Source organism: Talpa occidentalis, unplaced genomic scaffold (genome assembly GCF_014898055.3).
Source record: "Talpa occidentalis isolate TD23 unplaced genomic scaffold, MPIMG_talOcc4v2.1, whole genome shotgun sequence".
In the NCBI taxonomy this organism is placed as follows: Eukaryota; Metazoa; Chordata; class Mammalia; order Eulipotyphla; family Talpidae; genus Talpa; species Talpa occidentalis.
The window spans coordinates 150,095,505-150,110,484 of record NW_026555331.1 but is presented as its reverse complement, the minus strand read 5'-3'; the positions used below and the strand labels follow the sequence as shown (position 1 = coordinate 150,110,484).

Below are 14,980 nucleotides of genomic sequence, written 5' to 3'. Positions count from 1 at the left end.
AGGAGCACTCTCCCCTTAGTGCACATAAAATACTGCATCAAGTTTTACAGGAGTTTTTCCCCTATTGGTATATTGTATTGAACTTATAAAATGTTCTGGAATTGATGTTGAGTTGCCATGAATAAATTTAAAATGAATGCTGTGAAGCTCTAAAAACTAATTTTAATTATATGTATTAAATAAGAATATAGTAAACAATTTTTGATTAAAAACAATATCTAAAAAGTTTTCTAATAAGCTGAAGTGTTTTTTTTCTAAATTTGAAAATTTAATAAAAATATATCATTTTACATAAACTATACAAATATTTACATACAGCCACACAACACATCTGAGAAATAAAATTTCAAAATAGTGTAAAGGTTCATTTTTATTGGTCCTATTAAAATATGCTTGATGTATAAAGTAGGAAAAAATGACAACTGTTTCAAAATCCCATTAAAAGGATCAACCATTGTCAACATTTTGATGCAATTATTTCTGATCTTCTAATATACATTTTCTGAAATCACAGTTTATTATTTTCATGAAGTTCTATACAAACATATTAAACATTACAACAGAATTCCCACTGTATATTATAGACATTTTATGAATGCAATGTAATAGCAATAGAACATTATAATAGGTAGAATCACATTTAGTAGACTTTTTATAATTCATACAATCATTCTCTTTTGTTAGATATTTTGGCTATTTTAAATACACACAAGTCATAAATAAGCATTATCTACCTTTGGGGGAGAATTAGACTTCTTTCTATTTTGGGTATTTCCTTAGGCTGGATGGGAATACTCGGTAAAAGCTGAGATTTCTCATAGCTCTTGAGACTTAGGTATAGTTTTTAACAGTAAAATTAGAAATAGATAAATATATTTTGTACAACTAAATCTGAGTACTTCACTCAATGAGGCTGATCTACTTTCGTCCTTGAAAGGAAATACAATTCCCAGTAAAATTCAGCTATCAGTCAAAAATAATCCCTTGGCTGAAATCAGATAATATCAATTAGGGGTGATGACAGAGAGAAGATTCCTTTACAGTGTGAGTGACATATTTTCATGAAAATATGAAACTATCTGTGTCCACTCAAGAGAACTCCATGGTGCAGTAGTCGCCCCACACCACCTCTGTTCTCAACTCCTCCGAAAAACCACAATGCTAAATACACAAAGCCTATGTCTACCTTTTTTCTTATCCTCCTGTCCTGCCCTGGGCAGTTCTGCCTCTAACCTTCTCTGTTCTACTCACCCTGCAGGTTCATTCTTATGACACAACTCATTGATCTGTCTCCAAGCCCTACATTTCCGACATCTTGTATCAGTGCACTCTGTTCTTGGGTGATCAATTCTTCTCTAGAATTTCTCCACTAAAATCTTCTTAATATTTAAATGCATAATCAGATAATGTGCCATTTGCTGGAGTCTTCCTGTGGGGAGAGACAAATTCTAGAGATGTTTTAAAGAAGGATTTACTTGCTGATGAAGACGCCATTAGTTAGAACTTAAGTTATTTTCATCATTATTTGGAGAATGAGTTACTGGAAAGCAAAGTGACCTTTGGCAGGTAAGGACAAGCATGGATGCAGAAAAGAAGATGCAACTTAATGGCTGAATAAATGAACATAGGGTAGAAATTGGGGGAAGAGTATATTTTGATGACATAGATGATTTTGAAGGAACAGAGATAACTCTGGAACTTAAAGAAGCACTGCAGAAAGGATACTAAGAAACAGATAAATTGGTCACAAAACAAGTTCCTCACCTAACACTATTTGGAATACATAGATAGCACCAAAAAATGATGAAAATTAGCATGATACCTACAGAATCTAGTTTGAATAAAAACAAAAGATGTCCTATTCCCAGCTCATTTACCTTCTCATTAGCGTTAATGATGATTAACATCCAGAGCAGCCAAAAAAAGAATATAAATTTGGGAATATTGTGTTTTTTCCCAGAATTAAGACAGATTAGGTGGAGATCTCACACATGTTATATACAGTTTAAGTTAGAAAACAGAAAAGAATGCATTAATGTGGACCTCATATAAAAGCGAGGTAATACAATTAAACAAGTTAAAGCTAATAAGATTGACGTTTTACTCACAATACCCAGGTAATGGACAGCACAACTCCCAGGGAATCCAGAGTTTAGCATGTCCATTGCCATTTTGTATTTTTAATACAGTGATTAAGTTTGTTCATTTTTAAATGACTCAGTATTTCTAGTCACAAATCGCTCATTTTACAGGACTCTTATGAAATCACATTTGTCTTCTGAATCTGCATTTGACATTTTATGAAGCCTTCCCTTAGGAGTGTCACTGTTTTTCCTTATCTTTCAAAATTGTACCAAAGTGGAATGTATTTCCAAATTGTGAGTAAGTGTTACAAGAAAATCTGAAGAAATCCACTTTTAGTTAGAGGCCTTTCAAACTTGAAAAAAATACTTGGTTTGTATGCAAATTTAATGCTGGAGAGAGGACAGAAGATAACCCACCGACAGGCTAGAGGAATCATCATGTTGCCAAATCCCCTCCATTTATGCAGCAGAAAACACCACTAGAGTAAAAATTAAGTGGAGGAACATCAATTCCAAAGAGCACCTGCACCCCTTATGTTTATAGCAGCACTATTTACAAAAGCTAAGCTTTGGAAACAACCCAAATGCCCAAAAATAGATGACTGGATCAAGAAGATGTGGTCCATGTACACCATGGAATATTATTCAGCAATCAAAAAGACAAACACATGCAATTTGCAGCAACATGGATGGCGCTGGAAGGGATCATGCTCAGCGAAATAAGCCAGAAAGAAAAAGAAAAATACCGGATGGTCTCACTCATAGCAGGAATCTAGAAAACTTAAATAAGGGACCAGGAAAAAGAATAACTATAAGAAAGAAAATATCAAAATCAACAAACAACTATGAACCAGAGACACTCTATGAGGGGTGGGGGGCGGGGAAAGGAGGGATTGGGGTCAAAATAAGGGGGTTGCAATTGTATGCGGAATATAAAAATAAAATTTAAATTGAAAAAAAAGATTAAGTGGAGGGCCTCCCCTGGAGGTGCAGCGGTTGAGCGCTGGGCTGCGAGGCTGCCCGCAGCCTCTGCAGCACCGGTTCGTTCCCCGGCCGCCAGCGAGGGTCCCACAAAAAAAAAGAAAAAAAAAAAGAATAAGTGGAATTAAGCTCTAACCACCCTGTGGATCCCCTTTCAGGACTGTGAACTCACTCAACAGCATCCCCTCCCCAGGGCTAACTCGTAACTCAATCAACTGTACCCCCGTTCCCTCCTTATATGATGAACCACTCACTGGCTCCACCTGCGTTGCTGGGAACTTGGAAAAATGATTGTGATCCAGCCCCAGTGCATTCCCTGTGCTGACAGCAGCATTGGAAACAAGTACCCACGGAAGGCAGGGAAAACAGCTGCTGGGTGTGTGGGGGCAGGGGGTGCGGAGCATGGCTTGATTCTTGACCCCCCAGCACCTCTTGGGACCTGGAACGTGAAGCCCTCACTTCCCTTACCTTCCTTTACCCCTTCAAAAGTCCCTGCACTCTTGCCATTTGGGGAGCTGGTCATTTTGGGGGACCAAGTCCCCCAACTCCCTGTGTGGCTCTCTCCAATAAAACTGTTTTCTGTAAAGACAATTCTCCTGACTCAGAGTTTGACTTTCTGGGCACAAGCAAAGCTCTGGTTTGGTCTGTTACAATTTCTCCTCCACAAATGTAAGGCAGATGCAGATTGTGAGGAACAAGCCGAGGATTAAATACTGTGTGAATGTTATACTTACATTTTAAGCCTAGTATTTCTGGAAACAAATGGTGAGGCTGTAATTAAACTTGTAAACTTTCGGTACATTTTAAAATAATCATAAAACAAAAATCCACACATACTTTTAAAGCTACAGCCCCAGTCTAACACCTCAAATTTAAATTCCAAAAATACTGTCAACACCTTCATTTAAAGAAAAGTTCAGCAAATACACACCTGCTTTCTAAGGTCAGTTTAATTACTTCTCTATCTTTATAGAATTTATTAGATGAAAATTTGGCAAATTTTAAAGTAGTACAAACAGATACTGCAAAGGAAGAAACTCTTTCCCACACCAGCTTTGCTGGGTTATCTTTTATGTCATTATTTGTTACAAGGAATAAAAAATATACATACAAGTAGGCTTATATATACATACAAGTAGGCTTATTATTTTCTGATTGTTACCTCTTTCTGTTTTTTTTTTTTTCCACTATTTAAAAAATACTTAGTTTGAGGGCCTCCGTGGTGGTGCAGCAGTTGAGCGCTGGGTTGTGAAGCTGCCCACAGCCTCTGCAGTGTAGGTTCGAACCCCAGCCACCGGCAAGGGTCCCACATGGCACAACAGACCTCTCCTGCCATGCCTGCTGCTCCCCTCGGTAGTGTACTTTGTCAGTCTGCCTGTTCTGTCCCCTGCTCTGGCTCTGGTGAATTCTCTCACCCTCCCGTGCTTCTGACTATACCCAGTGCTTGTATACATAAATAAATAAATAAATAAATAAATAAATAAATAAATAAATAAATCTTTTTAAATAAATAAATAAATGGATAAATACATAAATATATAAATAATACTTTGTTCTAATCTAGACTGGAGGAAAATAAAGTAGAAATTCTCATCAGCCAGTCTCCCTCCACATCCTTCCTTTTTACTCCAACTGGAAAATTTTTCTGCAGCTAAACAAGAGACCTGCCTCCCAAATGTGACTCTCCTAGGGATCTACCCAAAAGACACAAAAACAGTGACTCAAAAGCATACCTGTACCCCCATGCTTATTGCAGCACTATTTATAACAGGTAAAACCTGGAAACAACCCAAATGCCCATAAGCAGATGATTGGATCAAGAAGATGTGTTATATATCCACAATGGAATATTACTTAGCAATCAAAAAGGTAACATGGATGGAGCTAGAAGGAATTAGGTTCAGTGAAATAAGTCAGAAGGAAAAAGAAAAATATTGGATGGCTTCACTTATAGGAGGAATATAGGGGAACAAAATAAGACAACAGAGGGAAAAATATTAACAATACAAACACAACGAAACAAATAGAGAATTATAAACCAGAGACATCCTGAAGGGGAAGGGTGGGGAAATGATAATGGGGAGGGAGGGAGGAGCCCAGGGGACTGAGGTGATGGCACATGGGTTTATTGGAGGAGGAAATTTTATGGGGACTCAACCTAAGGGGGGGAACCAAACATTTTATATATATTTTAAAATATATATAAATAAATAAATTAAAAAAAAAAGAAATGTGACTCGAGAAAATGAATGAAGCTCGCTGGTAAATACTATGATACAACAGAATCACTCAGTGTGCAGAGACAACATCCTGTAGCTTCAACCCAACACGAAGGTGGAAGTAAACTCCCCAGAGAAAATAAAACGACGCACGCCAGGACACTGGGTGTGGGCAGACTGAAAAGACTCCAAATTCCCACTCCAAATTTTCACTCTCGATCATGCATTGATTTTGATGGGAACATATGCTTCTAGATTTATTTAGCATTAAACAACAACAGCATTTTTATCACTGACACATTTTATCTAAACTGCTAAACTATAACAACACATACACTCTTTTCTTCTAGGCCTTCAGAAGCAGGTTCCTCAGCTGCTCCCTAAGTGTCCATTTCCCAGTGCTGGTTTACCTTAGAGCATGTCCCCTTCTTTATTCTTCTGGAACCTTCTAAACTGTAGGCAATCTGTCAACTCCAAACAACCATGTGATGCCTATGTGTTCATTTCCTTCCCCCGTTCACTGTGGTTATCCGTGTATCCGGTCACAGTTTGTGTTTTCTGTTCCAGAAATAGAAGAATGCCAGGGAAATGATATTTCTAGATGTTCACTTTAATTTGACTACAAGGGTGAGGGACTTTCTGTCAAATGACTTTTCAGGTTAAGCACTGTCAGCTCAGCTGCTGCCTCACTCACTGGTATTTAGATACCAGAGGTGTGGCCACATGCACACTTGGAGTGTTCCAGAACTCAGAAAGCAGAAGTCAAGTTTTACAAAAGACCAAGGGAGCTCACATGCTCCATTACGTCTAGACTGAGGTTGGTGCTGCTGGCCAAGGGCTGGTGGGGAAGGATTAGCAACTCATTAAGAAAATGGGTGCAAAGAGGGGGCCTGGGTCTTAAGAGCCGTTCACATCCACTTTGGAATCTTTTCAAAACATGAAATAGGTTTTGAAAATTCGAAAATTAAATCTTTGATCTCTAATGAAACAAAGCCCCTAATTTGTTCGTTTATTTATTTATATATATTTTACATCATCGTTCATTTTTGTGCAATGTATGCTTTCTCCTCTCAAGTGTTGTCCCCGTAAAATTCCCACCACCCGTTCCCCTGGGCACCATCACCATAGTCCCTTGTGCTCTCCCCTCCCCGTTTAGATCCCTCTCCCACCCCGTCCCCTGCAGAATGTCTCTGATTTATAGTTGCCTGTTAATTTTATTCTTTTATTTATTATTACTATATTTTTGTCTGATCCCTGATTTGGTTCCCCTATATTCCTCCTAAAAGTGAAAGCATCTGATATTTTTCTTTTTCCTTCTAAAAGCCCCAAATTTGGATTTCTGAAAGGGATTGACAGTGTTATGTGAAATGGAATTTAAAGATTTGTTTCCAGACTTGGAGTAGATGCAAGGAAGTTCTTATATAAAGAGAAATGAGTGGTGGGCCTCCCCTGGTGGCGCAGAGGTTGTGCACTGGGCTGCAAAGCTGCCTGCAGCCTCTGCAGCATCGGTTGGATCCCCAGCCACCGGCAAGGGTCCCACATGGTGTGCAGACCTCTCCTGCCGCGCCCGCTGCTCCCCTCAGCAGTGTATTTCATCAGTCTGCCTGTTCTGTTCCCCACTCTGGCTCTGGTGAATTCTCTGAACCTCCCACGCTTCTGACTGTACCCAGTGCTTGCATAAATAAATAAATAAATCTTAAAAAATAAAAGGGAGAGAAAAATGAGTGGTGAGTCTAAATCCTTACCAAACATGGGGGACCTCTAGGGCACATGTCACAACTCCAGGAGAGGCTCATTGACATCCTACAGGGTCAGACAAGCAGGTAGTGCGTCAGTGTATGACTGAGGAGCACCAAGGGACCCTCCAATTTGCATGCTACACAGGAATCTGGTCATCTATGTACACAAAGGCAAAACCAACTCTTAGTGTTATAGATCTTTAGTAGAATTAATGCTCATAGAGAAGAGAGGATATTTTTTTCCAACAAAACACCAAATCTACCTAGCCCCTTGTTGGCAAATGCCAGCCAGACAGGGTTGACCAGAAGCAGGGCAACTGAGGCCCAAGAGCTTGCTGAAGTCTAAGGCACCTTCTGACAGAGAGTAACAAGAAGAAGGAGGTGAAGCAGGTCCTTAAGAGCTGGGGCAAAGGGAAAGAAACAGGATTTAAATATAACAAACAATCTACCATGAAGTCAGGACAACATCTGCCACTCTCTCTGCCAAGGCCCAGCAGAGCATCTGCTCCTTATATCTATCTCTACCACTGTGTCTCTTCCAAGTGACTCTGCGTGTCTCTCCCAAGTCCCTGGGTGCAAGTCCAAGCTGAAAAAGCCAAAGTCCAGGCCCACCTGCCTTCCTTGTTCTACAGTCCATTCAGCACTGCCCCTGTCCCCAGTAACTCCCCTGCTCAGGAAGTCCAGTTCATGCCACACTGGAGTTTGTTGTCCAATATGGCTGCATGGAAGAGGGGGCTGGGGAAGTGGTGCCCATCCAATGTTCTGCAATGCTCCCCCACTTTCATGCACATGGCTCTCTAACACTGTCTCAGTGTAGACCACACCAGTCAGTCAGTGCCAGGCTTGGGAGTTCTAATCACAAGCAATCCTAACACTAGATTTTAACTAATCTAGTGAGTTCCACACCCTTTGAAATTTAAAATCAGACACAGCACACCAAAACCAGTAACAAGAAGTCTTTTAAACATGTCTAGATCTATAATTTAGTATCTCCTTTAAATATCACTGGCAGTAAAAAAGAGACATAGCAAGCAGAGGGTGTGGGTTAATTGAAAGTTATAAAGAAGTCGTTGAGTGAAAAGTGTTAAGAGGGAATGAAAGCAATTTTAGATGGTGTCAGTCACTATTTTGTTTATGTCCTCCGTGTTCGTTCAATACTTGTGCAGTTTCTTCTCTTCTCATTTTCTTTTTGAGTGCTTGAATGTGCAAGATTCTCTGTATTATTTACTATCTGGTTTTCCTTAGTTCGTTGCCACATAAACTGCACCTGATTTAATGTTTTTAGTACAAACTTTTATTTTTTTCCAAACGAAAATCAAGCCATCCTTAAAAATGCATTCCTTGTTTTCTAGAATCAATTGCATACATAAATACTGTAGCAAGCAAAAGAAGTTTTATCTCCCTAAGGCTGGAGACACTTGGAATGCCAGCAGCATCTGTTTTAGAGAAGAAAGAATAAAATGAGAATGCTGGGGAATTACTTTTGCTACATTCTATTGTACAATAATTGTCTAGCTTGGTTTTAAAAAAACAATGCAGGATTGCAAAACAACTATTCACATATCCATATCTGAAAATTTCAATGACAATAGAATGCCATTTGACAAACAAAAACCCTAGGTTGAGGAAGTGGTTAGCACCTGATTTGAGACCAGAACAGAAGTCTCTGCATGCTCTGTTCTGTTCTTTTCCTACTACATTTCACTACCTCTTCTAGTAAGCATTGATGTGGAAGAGGTAATTTTGTGATATTTTAAGGATATTTTTAGCACCAATAAAAGCTGAAGTATGATGAATCTCAAATGAAAATAATTTTAGGAACATAGACATAATTCTTGTTATCATTTTCACACAGATATACCTCATTAGGCTATGAATGAAAATCAAAGATGGGTCTACTTCTTTAAAGTTGCTGGTTTAGGACAAGAACTTACGGATATGGATGGACGGACTGACAGACAGCGAGAAACAGATGCAGCAGCGAGGGTCATTTAGCAAATTGTGTGTTGTAAAAGGGGGCTAGAAAGTAAGGAATAGGAAAGATTCATGTTACATGTGTTAAATGGGTTTTTTTGAAGGCTGAATTTAGGAAGTAAATCCATATTTGAAATATGTACTAAAGTCTTGATGGCCAAAAAGAAAAATATATAGACACAACACACACGTAACGAACTTGATTAAACTTCTGCAGCTGTCAGTGATAGATTCAGCTGAACAAAGTCCAATTTTGTTGTGTTGTACTTAGCCATTTTATGACGCAGATTTTTTTTTTTCTATCTTGTAAAATTTACACTGGGGACTTAGTTCTTTGACCACTTAGACCATCTCAGAAAATTCTTTTGAAAGCAATGTAAACAGCACCTTCCATTTCCTTCATGAAAAAAGGAGATCAGTCTCCTGCTGCCACACACCAAAAAGAAGTCCTAGAAAGAGTTCAGAGTCACTTCCAATGCTGTGAGCATCAGGATTTTCTCACTCTGGTGTGATTCATGTAGGAAATATTTCTTGAACATTAATGCTGCATTTAAAGTGCTGCTTTACTTTTTGTCCTTACATATAAAAGATTTTAGAATGCCTTCTATGTTGTCTCTTTACCAAATTATAAATCGAGACACCATGTTAGCAGTGAAGCAAATACAACCACTCATCCTTCTGTTGTGAACATGACATCTTCTCTTGCTAAAGGATTTTAGAACCACTGGGTAGTTGCATGTTTTAACAGAGGGACATAGCAGTGCTCTAAAATGCCCTTGGAGGGCCTCCGCTTTGGCACAGGGGTTGAGCTCTGGGCTGCGAAGCTGCCCAAAGCCTCTGCAGAGCCTGTTTGATCCCCAGCCAGCAGCATGGGTCCCACATGGTGCACAGACCTCTCCTGCCGCACCCGCCGCTCCGCTCAGCAGTGTATTGCGTCACTATGCCTGTACTGTTCCCCTCTCTTGTTCTGGTGATTTCTCTCACCCTCCCGCGCTTCTGACTGTACACAGCGCTTGTATAAATAAATAAATAAATAAATCTTAAAAAAAAAAAAAATAAAGTGCCCATGGATGTTTTGCTAAGATAGTTGAGCCACTTTATTAGTGTGATTAGCACAAACACTGATAAATAGGATCCACCAAAGCAGAAAAGCCCAGTTCAGCCTTTATCTCAACAGTCTTTACAAAATGAAAGAAAAAGTATGATCTGACAGTGCCGATATTTGCACCTGCATCTAATATCACAGACCGAACAAGGAAGGAGTAGAGCCACAAAAGGGGAGCTTGCAAGAGGGATGGCCAGAGCTGGTCCTCTTGTAGACATGTAAAAAGGCAGCAGGGCCAATGCATGATGTTTGCGTCCTTTTCCTGCAACCTGACAAAGGTGAATAAGGACGTCATTCTCTCTCAGCACATCTCTGCCACTACCCTGCACTATACCTCCGCGTTCTGGCTTCACTGTCTCTGAAAAAAATGTTCTAATAAGATTAGTCACAAAATCACAAACTTATGAAAGAAAATTACCACTCCATTAAAGTAATTTATGGGATCATCTGCAGAAGAGCCATTAGATATGGCAACCATAGTGATTGGACAGTATTTCATATTGTTAACAGGGTGTTGTACACGATAAACTCTCAGTAGAAGCAGCTATAAATTGCTTTCAATTCAAGTGTGATAAGGCTTCCAATGATCACATTATAAGAGCACCAGTGTTCAAAATTTCATCTGTATATTGAAATTCAAATGCTTTGCCCTGAATTTCAAGGATCCTCACTCAGTGAAGCTGCAGAAGATCCCCTCCATAGTCTTCTCTCTTCTCTATTTGCTTCAGAGCTAAAAGGCCAAAACTCATAATCCCCCTTTCATCTTCTTTTTAACCACGTCTAAATAGACGAACCCATTTAATTTTAAACTGCTTTGTGCATCTGTATAGCCTTTGTCTCACCTTTTGAATCTCTGCATGTCACTCCATTAGCTTTAAATTATCTTGAACTGTACATTAAATAAGCTGTTACTGGTGGTACAATTTTATATAATTTATACATTATATAAATTGCAATGTACCTAGATATGTTGCAAGTTGGAATCTTCTCTCAGCCTGAAATGAAATAAATAGATGCGTGATTATTATGAGGAAGTTTTTTAACTTCTCGAGGCAAAGGTGTTATTAATAAACATGCTTTCCTCTGACAATCATTAACATAATTATCATCATCTCCATCATTATCACATCATTAAATATTTGCTTCATGCATCATGTTCCAATTTAATTCTTGTAGTTATTTTATGAGATAAGCATTATGATCCTTATTTTACACATTCAGTACCAGTCGAAGACGGGAGTTCAAATGTCACTGCACAAAGGAATTTGATTATATATGCAATGAATGCAGTTTTCTCTAATTTTTATAAAAGTTACAAGCAGATTTAATATTAATCTACATTTCTAGGTACTTGGGTCAAAATTATCTTTTGTGCTAAAGAAGGTCATAATGACAATTATTCATCATTGCTAGCAAACATTTGAATGAATTCATCAGAATGTGAGCCTGTAATTTATCAGTCTCCAGTCTGTCCACCAGAGATTCTGGCTTAAATTGTAACTGGATGGTTCAAATGTGCAGCCAGTCAAAAAACACTATCACAACTGGTCATGACATGACTCACATGGCTGGAAGCAACCAGATCATGATGTCAAACCCACTAGATGTGAGCACAGTAGCTATGTGGCCTGCAACATGTTCATCTATTCATAGGACAGAAGATCCAACATATATGAACTTGAATTACTCATGTGGATGTGGGGATACTGGCTGTACAATGTTTTAACCATTTCATTCCCATGTGGGGGATAGTTTTACAAAACTGGTATTAGAGAATCGCCAGGAGTAGCATATTACTTTGACATATTACCTTATGGTCAGATGAATTCCAGAAATCATGAACCTTGGTAAGAGACGGGTTGTAGTATCCAGAAGAAAACTTGAGAGCAAGTGACTATCATTAGAGTTTGACAGAATTAAAAATTATGGGAAACCTAATCCCTAAATATTTATTTTAGCCCAGGTTCTAAAACTAAGCAGCTCAGCAGATGAAGTAATGTCATTGTCTTCTCTGAGTCTCAATTTCTTCTCTTGATAATCAGAGGCATTAAATTAAATAACAGCTAATATTCTTTGCATTCTGGGTTAGATGGTATGTATAGTGATCAATCTTTCAAAAACTCAGAATTAAACATCCTCCAATACGTGGACCATCTCATGGAAATGTATTATTTTTGTATGCTTTTTTTATTAAGTGTATTTAACTGTAGAATTTTTTCTTCGCCAATTATTTGCCATTGCCATTTGTGATGCATAAAGATATACTTGTTATACATTTCAATAGAAGATAAATTAATTCATCCAGATTCTAATATGTAATAAGATGGCTATGGAGAAAGGCAGGAAATTGTGAGTTTTAAAACAATGAAAGCTCAGTGGAGGCTTACTCCTTACTCTGGGGATAGTAAGTGCAGAAGAGAGTCAGAGCAGGCAAGTCCTAACTTGATAGTGAGAGACTTGTTAGACCTGAGTCTCTCATTACACTTTTCAGACCTGACAGTTTCATGTTAACAATAATCCATGCTTGGTTCTAGGAAGGCTGAATATGTCACTATAAGCCTGGTAGGAGAGACTTCTGTGCTCTTTGACTAGATTTCTGTCTCCACACAGGAACTTTGAGACATTTTCAGGAGGGGAGAGATGGGAGGGAGGCAAGGAAGAAGAAAGCCAGGTAATATCAAACTGGAGGAGAAAGAAATCGTAGAGTCACAGATAGTTACACAACAGATTTTGAGGTTATTTTATGATAATATATTGTTTTATGAATTCTCCACAATTAATTAATTAATTCACAATTAATTCATATTAATTTCAAGCATCTACATGATACATACAAAAATCAATCCCACATTAGGTCACAGAGAGAAAGGCATTGCATTCGGAGAACTAACATACAGCACACACTTTGCAAAATAATACTGAGCTATCTCTAGAATCACAAATGAATGGTCAAATGAGAAAAAGGAAATGATCTGTGGAGTTCTTGAAGGGTCTCTCATACTGCATCATCAATGCATATCCAACCACCTACTCAGTGCCAGGCTCGAGCATCTTCTCTGCAGCTTCTCTCCTTCCATGTCCAAGGAGAAACAAGCATAGGCCCTTTGGAGCTCACGGAAGTCACCAGCAGAATTTACACATGTGCCTCTAGCTCCTATCCCAGTTCCAATTCAGGGTCAGCTTTTTTTTTTAAGATTTATTTTATTTATTTATGCACACAAGAACTGGGATACAGGGCACAGGTACAGGGGGTGAGAGGATTCACCAGAAACAGAGTGGGGAGCAGAACAGGTGGATCTACTGAAATCCACTGCTGAGGGGAGCAGCTGGGAGACAGGAGAGGTCTGCTGTGCCCTTTGGGTCAGCTCCCTGGCTGGGGATTGAAGTCAGGCCACAATAGCTTAATAGTGCTGAGATTTAACCCCTGCGCCACCAGACAAGCCCCACTGTCAGCCTTTTTTTTTTTTTTTCCCTGTACAAGAAAATCAGCAAATATGTTCAGCTACTCAATTCTGCCCCAGTGGAGAGAAAGAGACTTAAACAGCTCGGGCCAGAACTTCACTTGCTCCTAAAATTTCCTGACTCCTCTCTAATGAAACCTACTTTCCCTCCCAATCAGAACATGAAGGGCAGCTCTTATTCATTACTCTCGAATTTCATACACTCTCAGCAGAATTGCTTCCTTCATAACTTTTTAAAAATGTGTTTTATTTAAGCTAGATTGAAGCTATATTAGGGAGTTATAAAATGCTTGTGGATAGACCTGGGAAACTGACCACCATAATCTCAAAAGATTAATTTCATGAGAGAGTGTGTGTTGAATTCAAACATCCCCTCTGCTGCAGCACATTTCTGGAATATGACATGTCATTGATGTCATCATTACATTCTTATTTTTTTGATTTTGAGCAGAACTGACAGAGAAGCCATCATTAAATAGAAAAAAATGACATTATTTGCAAAATAAAAGATAATGGAGTATATTTCTATGCTTATATCTCATTCAAATTAGGGTAGTTCTATGAACCACTTTATTACAATTATGAAGTATTTACAAATATGCTCAATCTTGCTCTTGTTTTTCTTTGAAGTCTAATGTTTCCAAATTGTCTTTCTCCAACTGCAAAGGAGGAATCATCAAGATAACCAAATTATCATTCTAGCCATATCCTTTTCCTTTGTGAAATATTCAGCATTTCCAGCCATCCCTCATGAAGTACATATACTCACCTCAGAACCCATGATTCAAGTTTTCAGGAAGGAGGCAGACATCCTTCTTGGGGATTTAATTCAGCTTGCAATGGAGACCACAGAATGGAACGCCCCAAAATTAAAACATATTCCATTGTAACCTAATTCTCCCCTTAACCATCACCAATTAATTAATCCCTAAAGTCATTCCCCATGTTAGCGTGGTTCAGTCTTTTATTTCCTTGGCATGTGGGACTACTAAACAGACAATTCTTTGTTGTTTGGAGTCTACTTATTCTCTAATATACTTATTTCATAAGCTCCTAATAGTGCCTGCTTTTTAAGTTAATTTAGAAAATATAGGCTCCATTTCTGAGACATGATTGGGATTCTTAGAATACTGACTTATCCTCCAGACATTTAATTAATAGATTGATCAGTTAATACTTAACATGTAGACACATTATTATATTAAATAATCTGAGAGTTGCAACCTCAGTACAAGGTCTAGTTTCCCCTAACTTATAGCCCATAAATTTTTCCTTCTAGGCAAGGTGAGAGGCTGGTTGCGGGAGGAAGCTGTAACTTTTCTGTGCTTTGGATACTGGAAGCTCAGTCTGACATAGGGAGCAAAGGGGGAGAAAATTGGTGGCTTCCTAAGGGGAGAGGCTGAGACATAAGAAAAAT

The 14,980-nt window shown here is 38.6% G+C and overlaps 1 long non-coding RNA gene across 6 annotated transcripts in view; it reads right to left on the bottom strand.

Moving 5' to 3' along the window:
• LOC119248185 (uncharacterized) overlaps nucleotides 1-14,980 on the bottom strand; it is a 160,690-nt gene that overhangs the window by 88,142 nt on the left and 57,568 nt on the right. The window contains exons 2-4 of one of the 6 annotated variants that reach the window (XR_008550898.1): nucleotides 10,945-11,097; nucleotides 7,030-7,180; nucleotides 5,695-5,842 (exon numbers count right to left, since the gene is read on the bottom strand). This is a non-coding gene — a long non-coding RNA (uncharacterized LOC119248185). Of the gene's footprint in view, nucleotides 1-5,694; nucleotides 5,843-7,029; nucleotides 9,905-10,944; nucleotides 11,098-14,980 lie in introns of those variants that run through there. The other 5 variants (XR_008550897.1, XR_008550900.1, XR_008550901.1 and 2 more) reach the window with 5 other exon arrangements.